Genomic DNA, 8,900 nt, shown 5'->3' on the forward strand with positions numbered 1-8,900 from the left:
ACGGGGAATCTTAAAAAATTTGGTGTTATGTAGTTAATAGTTAGCTAGCTAATACTAGATATGAACTATTAGCCAGCTATCTACTAGCGGTTAATAAATCCAAACAGAGCCTAAATCTACTTCGGATTAAAGGCTCAGGTCGCTTGGCACCCTTTTTCTTTGTGGCTCTGCAACAGTGGTCGTGTCGGATGACTAACCTGCCTGCTGTCAAACAGCTCTGCTAAGCATTTTGTGAAAGTCATTTTGCACTTTTGCATGGTCCTCTGATGCAGAAAAAAGCACCGGATGACGCTGTCTAGTTTGCTTGTAGCTCTGGCCCATGCTGGATGACTCCATTCCTTAAACCAAAGAATCGATATAGCGTCTATCATGCTCCCAATGCCTCTAACTCCTACATATGCCACATACACTTGATTGTGGAGGACCTTCTCTCACTGCAACTGTATATAACTTAATTTGTTCATGCTACACACAGTGTATCAATCAGTTTGTTCTGAATGGTGAATTGAAACGAAGCTGCGTCGGGAGGATATATATCGGAAGCAAAATGCACAGGCTAATAATGCCGGCCTGTGCCGGTAAATGGAATTATCTACTGACAAATATATTATTGGTGCCAGTATCTTTATTTATTTCTCTAATAGAATCATGTATGCACTGTAGTACTTCTCAATAACAAGTTATGGTTCTAGTTTGCCACATAAATACTCCATCCGGTCTAAATTATATGTCTCTTTGATTTTTTAGTACATCCATTTTACTATACATCTAGATATAACATATGTCTAGATACATAGTAAATTTTATATACCAAAAAAAGTCAAAGCAACTTATAATTTGGAATGGATGGAGTACGATAATAAATGAAAACACAGCCATGGGCAGAAGTTGGTGGTCGACTCTTGCTAGCCCTACCTAAGTAAACATCGAAAAGGATTGGCCACCGCATCGCCTTTCACGGGTGGAACTCTATCTTCCACCACCCGAGCTCTACCCACCCCTTCGCTGGCCACGCTGCCACAAAACCCAGTACGGGATGCCCATGCGGCGGCGATAAGTTTCTTCCACTTTTTTCCTAGGTTTTGGCAGCTGTTGTGCTCGATCCGGTGATGAGGTAGCATCCGACGACAGTGGCTGTGTTCGGCACGAGGGCTGGCGGTGGTGACTTGTTCTCAATGTCGGTCACCGATATCCATCCTATCAGGAACTGATATCGAAGCCGACTAGGGTTGTTGAATTAACAACTTCGAGGCCCTCAGGAGCGCACTGAGCAACTCCTCTTCAGGATCAGGTCGAGTGGCACATAGTATTCCAATTATTAACCAAACATCGAACCAGTAAATGGAACTCAGTTGATACGGTTATATATAAATTAGTCAAACTTCCTTACATAAGTTCTACATCCCAGTCCACCCAGTGGAGCCGGTCACTCTACCCAGCTGATGCTCATACTCATAGTCGCTCCATCAAGGAATCTGGAGTTAACTTGTAGCACGCTTGGAGTCACGCTCATTCTAGGTGCTACTATGCAGCAGTGGTCAAGCGACTGCTCGACACGGCCTACTACGCGTACCTGCAAAACAACTTAACGGCGGCATCGTGAGTACATTTCGTACTCACAGGACTTAATTCCAACATATAATATTTGGTGGATGCATAGGGTAATTATTGGGCATTTGTATAAGTGTGGAAAGCAATGATGTTCATTAAGATTACGACATGCTATGATCCACATTAGGAGTAAAGGTATTTATCATTATAACAGAAGTGCTCCATCATTCATACTACCATGGGTATAGAAACAAAGAACAACCGAATAGTTCCGTCCTGAATGACTCCAGGCTTTCAAGACTCTGTAGAGGTGTACAACTATACCCACATGGAAGTCGGGACTAACCACCATACCCGTGCCCAAGTAAGGGTTGCCTCACGCTTTCCAACATTTCCCTAATCCGGCCTGAGTGTCACATGAAAGGTTCGACTGGGTTCCCGGTCAATGTCCCGAACATTCCCAACCGACGCCACCCCCCTTGCCAGTTTCATGGATAAACAGGTTGCAACTAGTTACTTGGCTTGTCGACCCTATCCGTGACATGTGGTCTGTACGGGTCGTTACTCAGACTTACGTATCCAAATACAGGGTACTTACTGCTCCACAAGCTATGTCATCTGAGATCCCACGCTCACGATGACCTACCCCTCGCATGAGCAAGATATCCAAGTTATAATCAAGATTATCACATTAGGAACATTAGTCCTTAGCCAGATTAGTTAGGTAAGTCAAGTTGTACCCTCATTGGTTGTAGTAGTTAATTATCCAGGTGTAGCATCCTACACGCATGAGTATGAGTTCCCTTCTCATGCTCTACTTATACCGTTGCCCAAGCAACTAAGCAATAAGCATTAAGCGTTCCCATTCCCATTGTTTAGATGAGAGGCTTCTACAGATTATTAAGCTACTCTAGGTGTAGTGTAGAGGTGATCATTATCCAAGGCTACATGTAATGCATGACTCAAAATGTAACTTGATAAGTATCCAAAGTAGGGTTCATAATAGTGGGGTGCCTGCCTAGTAGTGCTGCCGATCCCGATGACTCCAAGTTAGCGACGACTCGCACATGATCCTCACAAAACAAGACATCCGAGCCTAAAAAGAGAGGTTCCAAGGATTGGAGACGATCGCATGATAGATAGGGAAACTGGGAGTTCTACTTGGGTCTTGGGAGAGACATCTACTGTGACCTTATTGCCATAGGATGTAATCTAACCTTGGTGACCTTCTGAGTATACTTGCTGACCAATCCTCACATTCACTGTGGTCATTGGACACTCTGTCCTACTGACGGACACTCCATTGTACCGGGTGCCAAGGTGGGTTGCTTCAGGTTTAGCTCTATACTAATTAGCAGACGCTCCGTGAGAATCACGGAGGCTCTAATGGGAACTGGGTGCTCTTGGGTTCTTAGGTTATGGTTCGCTACAATTCATCGGACACTCCGCCATAGTGACGGATGCTCTGACATTCTCACTCAGCAAGAGACTTAGAATGTTGGCGACTAAACTTTAGGTTTGGCGGACACTCTGTCCTACTAACGAACACTCTGTCAATCAGGTGACAGAACCTATGCTCTTGGGTTCTTGAGTGAAAACATAGGGATTCATGCCTATATCTTGGGTAAAGGCTTTCATGCATGCACAAGGTATTTCTATGGTGACTTAGGTGACTTAGCTAGACTCAAGGTAGCTAGGCTTGGCTTAGGTTAACTAGTGTAACTAGTGATTCCTTAAGCAAGAGAAATCCTAGAGATAAAGAGAGATTGAGAGATAGCATACTTGATCCTTATTCTTGGAGTATCTTTCCACCAAACCATCCTCATGATCCATCCATGCAAGAGAGAATACTTAGATTAGGGTTGGAGGATTGATCTCAAGATAATAAGAAGAGAGAGCTCTTGAGCTAACCATGGGATGAGAGGTTGTTGAAGCTCAAGTGCTTGGCCTAAGGCTGATCTAGTGGCCTTCTAGCATCTTGATTCTCTTCTCCATCTTCTTCTTCTTCTCTTTCTCACTCTAGTTCATCCTTTCCTTCCCTTGTTCTTACTTCTAGAGAGAGAGTGTGTGTGTGAGAAATTGGGAGAGGATGAGTGGAGCTGATGGCCTGGTGTTGGGAAATATCTCCCACTCGTGATAACTTGTGGGCCATGTCCCATAGTGGATGACAACTCATTTTCCCACTCCACCTGCTGCCTCTATATGTTTATCGGATGATCCGGTACATGTATTGGATTGTTCGATAGTTTCTGGATTTGCTTAACCAAGCTCAGATACCTGATCTCATAACTCTTGGATCCATTTTGAAGCTTATGGTGACCTGCTTGAGATTGCTAGGGAATTCTAATTAACAGGATCTCTGGGTGACCAAAATGAGAGTCTATGATGTAACGTGACTCGGGTCATTACAACTCTCCCCCATTTGAATTCAAGCTCGTCCCCGAGCTTGTCAAGGGGTTGCTCGCAATTCCTCATGAAATTATTTCTCCAAAAATCCTTTCTTTCATTCTGGTAGGTCTCGACCCTTGGGGCTTTCATTATTATGCTTAGTCTGACTGATGATCCGGTCGCCGTCACGGACTCTTCGGTGCACCATTATATATATAACTCCAACTGTGGGGCGTAGTGGTTTGCCGGACAATCCGTCGTTCTTCGCAGACGGTCTGATAGGTTTTGGCTATATATAGGCCAATAGTCCCTATACAAGTCCTTTTCCTTTCTCTACCCACTGGTCCCCCACGCACATGTGCCCTGACATGAATGTTTCATATCATAGTCTATATGCTGTCAGAAGTTTCCAATGTCCTGACGGAAGGTTCCGATAGTGTCTGAGTACCCTCTGTTGCACTTGTTTTTTTTTGTCCTCTGTTATGTTGATGAATGGTCCATGGGCTCAACAGACACTCCGCTAGTGTCTATCTAGTATTGATCTAGCCTAACTTGAATCAACCTGTTGCCCCAACTTTGTGGGTGTCTTTCATATGTACTAGTGAGCTTAAGTATATCTTGCCGATGATCTTGCCACTGGTGCTCATATCCATGTTTGCACTTGCTCCAATTTCTCTATGCTTAATCTCTTTCATCCAATACAATTGCTTATTTGCTCTTATCCAAGTCCCTGTTGACTTTCACTATTTTTCCTTTTATTGTAGGCGTCTGGTTCTTCATCTTCATGGTGGCGGCTGAGAGAAGAAGAGGCCAAGTAGAGAGATTAGCAGTGGCCGATGTCCTGTCCCTAATGGTGACAGCGACTACAATATTGAGGAGGAGATGGGGAGCAAGAAACCAGTTCCACACAAGAGGAGGTCCAAAAATGCCTCCAATGCTCCAATAAGCCATCAGCCATCTCCATGCAAACATCATCGTGAACCTTCACCTTTGTTGCCATCTTCGAGCTCGACTTTATAGTCTTCGTCTTCTTCTAGAGGTGATGGTGGTGATGATGATGATAGCGATGAGGATGGGGAGGAACAAGATAGAGATGACAGTGATGATGAAGTTGAGGAAGAGGAGGAGGAGGGCAATGAGGAGGAGGGAGGGGATGTAGTGTCCGATGACGAGGGATTGGAATACAATCTAGGAACGGTCATGTATCCCATCGATGTGCCAAGTGCGCCCAACAAGCAGAAGATTTGGAAGGAAAATCACAGCAAGGCCTTACATGATGCCTGTGACTTGAAGCAGTTCAGTCAACCGTGGTCTTCTCCAAATCCATTCTTCCACACTTAGGATCAGTACGACCTCTTCTCAGGTAGATTCGAGCAAGCCTCCATGTGTACCAACCAGAAGTGGATTAGGTGGGATATCATGAGCAAGCAAACTTCTCTCCAGGGGCTGCTATCCAAGATTGAAAATGCTGGGTTGAAGAACATCATGAGGTTCTGCCACAACTAGAATGATGTCGTGGTCCGACAGTTCTATGCCACGCTTGAGGTGAACCATGAGAAAGAGACTATCAAGTGGTGACTGGGAGGGGCAAGTATCAAGCTTCATTCGCTCATTTTCCAGATGTGGTTCAACTTGATTACGATGCTTGCAAGTAGGGAGAGCTAATGGACAATCTTTCCACAGCCAACAAGAAGAGTGAGGTGGCCCGGTTCTATACAAATGCAAACTTCAAGTATAGCAAGTCCAAGTATCTGGCAATGGAACAAATGGTGCTGAACAAATTACTTCGCTGTACCTTGCTGCCCAAGATAGGGAACACCGACGCTATTCGGGAGAAGTACTATGTGGCCATCAGAAGCATTCTAGATGGTACCAAGGTGAACTGGATTGAATTCCTCATTGTGGAGCTGATGTGGTGCAAGCATGAGGTTAGGGGTTCCCTGGGTTACCAGCCCTACATCATGGCGTTAGTTAAGCCCTTGGTCGCTCTGGAGGGCATTGAGGGAGTCAGGCACAAACCCTTCAGTCCTCTCCTTAATGACCCAGACTTCTCTACCGAGGGCATGTCTCAGCCTCAGGCTCCTTTAGTTGAGGTAGGTGAGCCTTCAGCTCGAGGTGGTGCTTGCGATCGTAGGAGGAATGCAGATGCTGCGGTTTAGGGTTGGGTGCCTCTAGCTGGTTACTTCGAGCTGTTCTTCGAGGGCATCTATGCTTAGGTCCAAGGGATAGTAGCATCATTGGGGGAAACTTTGACCAAAGGTTTGAGCGTGAGCAGAGATTCTTATAGGAGAGCCTCATCAATCCGCTACAAAACTCCGTGAACACCTTGGCTAAGAAGATGGACTCACTTGCCACCAGAGAAGAGTTACAGGGAGTCCATAGTGATGTGGTGGCCAATGCTCAGAACATTGAGTAGATCAGGCTATCACAGGTCAGCCTTGCCACACACCTCCACCAAATCTTCGAGACGGTGACTCCAGGTACTCCTTCGTTACTCGCTGTTCAAATTAGGCCTCTTGTGCGTTTCACACTTTAAATTCTTACAACTCTTTTCTGACTTAAATCTCACCTTTCTTGCAGGTGTGACTCCGGCATCCTATCCAGCATCATACTCTCTAGGATATGCTGCGCCAGGCTCTGCTCCAGTAGGTATTAGCTTAGGTTCTCCTTTACCTTCCTAGATCTTATGAGTTACTTAGTTCCCAACTCGAAGAACTCAATCCTAGCACTTGTTTACTTGTCGTTGTAAGTGTATCTTCGACCGTGCCTACTGTTGCCACCTTTCCTCAGGCACATCAGCAGGCACCTTCACCGTCGCACTTTTCGCAGCAGTAGCAGCAGCAGCAGCCTCCACCGCCACAATAGTGAACTCGTCTTGGGGTCCTAGTCGTTTTGTCATGACTATTCAGGAACTTTATGTCGGTCGCTTGCTTGTCGCCTAGCCACATCAGGCGTCATACTTGTGTTGATACTCTTGCTACTTGATCGGCTGTGTGGCCATCCATCGAGGTGACCAAGTCGCTACAATGGTCATGGTCGAACGGTTGAGAACTTGATGAACCTCTATGTCATGTTGTGAACCATGTCTATGGACCTCTTATGCTAGCTGTGATGGTCGATAACTTTGCTTATGTGCATACTTGTCTTCTTGTTCTATGATGGGGAGATAAGGCTAAGATACAGGGGAGATTCTGTACCCCACTGTATCAGACCGTCGCTAGATGTTCTACATACTAGCCATTGTCCACCACCAGATTGCCACCGGCAAGGCGTTCCCATCGCCCGACCGTACCACCGGGACCTGCCATCTAGGATTTAGGATGCGGCGACATCCTTCTAGCTAGAGCTGGGGCACCTCGTCAGCCGTGAGGCACCCTGGAGCACCATCCTCTTTGATGCCACGGGGGCCGACGTCCCCTTGCTGCGCACCTTCCTCGAGATCCTCTCAGGGAATGGCCTGGAGTATGACTCCGACGACATCGACTGCTACACCCCACTGTGCAAGTGCTACCACATCAACGGCGAGGTTCCCGCCAATGAGGCGCCTGAGCTCACACTACTGGACTTGCGTCCCCGTAGCCGCACGAACTACCTTTAGGAGAAGGCAGATCGCTTGTGGGCTCGGCAGGTGGACCTAGAGGCTACTGAGGTAGAGCTTGAGCACCAAAGGTAGGACTTTGCACGACAGCAAGCCATGCAGCCCTCCGGCAATGACGACGACGCCCGCACGGGGGCACCCAGCGCCCTGCGCTTCCCCCGAGCAGCCTACAACAAGGCGGCCGCTGCTTGCTGGCTTGAGGACATCTCTGACACACCGGTCCCAAAGACCAACCACTACTACATAACAGGTAATCACCGCTGCCACTTTCACCGCTAGTTTGCTAAAAACCGGCGGTGATTCTCATTACCACCGTTTTGTATTACGAACTACCCGGTCGACCCATTTGTACCGCTGGTTTGTGTTACCAACCGGTGGTGAAAATCTTTTTACTAACGGTTCGTAATACGAACCGGCAGTGAGGATTTATGCTGCAGCACAATAAAATTCATAACTTTTTCAAACAAAGTCGGATGAAAACAAAATTGAGATCTACAACTTTGTAGTTCATGACTTTTTTATTTGAAATTGTTTACAGTCCTAGAATTATGTTTGAAGCTCTTATATTTTACAATTCATTTTTTTTAAATTGTACAAACAACCTTAGATGAAAAAATGATCAAAAGCAAAGTTATAGATCTCTCTATGATCTACAACTTTGTAGTTGACAAATTTTCTAGTAGAAATCATTTAGGGTCTTAAATTTGTATATGAAGTTCAAAAATTTTGAAATTCAAATTTTGCAAATGAGCTTGTATGGAAAATTAACCAAAACAAAAGTTGTAGATCTCGATGAGAACTACAGCTTTGTAGTTATGACTTTTTCATTTAAAATCATTTGATGTTGCAATAGTATGGCTGAAGTTTTGATGATTTAAAATTCAAATTTGTCAAATGACCTCGGATGGCAAATCCACCAACATTAAAGTTGTAAATCTTGATCAGAACAACAACTTTGTAGTTGATGACTTTTTTATTTGAAGTCATTTAGGGTTCTAAATATTCATTTTAAGATCATAAGAACTTAGTAATAAAGGAATATACGTGTTGTATAGACACAAGTGACTTATGGCTGGAGTGGTTAGAGAAGCTACGCGTGAGGGCATAAGTCTTAGGTTCGAATCCCAGCACCATGCAGCGCGTAGATTTTCGCGCAAAAAATCACCCGAATTGTGACTTGCTAGGATTTAAAAAAATTGCTATTTTTTTACTTGATTTTGGAATTTCTGACAATCCTTATCACCACCGGCTGGAAACATGAACTAGTGGTGATAAGTTTTCATCACCGCTAGTTTCATAACAGGCAGTAATGACAATGGGCATCACCGCCGACTTACATGGCCGAGGGCCAAAACCGGCAGTG

The sequence above is a fragment of the Miscanthus floridulus genome, chromosome 4, assembly GCF_019320115.1.
Source record: "Miscanthus floridulus cultivar M001 chromosome 4, ASM1932011v1, whole genome shotgun sequence".
Classification (NCBI taxonomy): Eukaryota; Viridiplantae; Streptophyta; class Magnoliopsida; order Poales; family Poaceae; genus Miscanthus; species Miscanthus floridulus.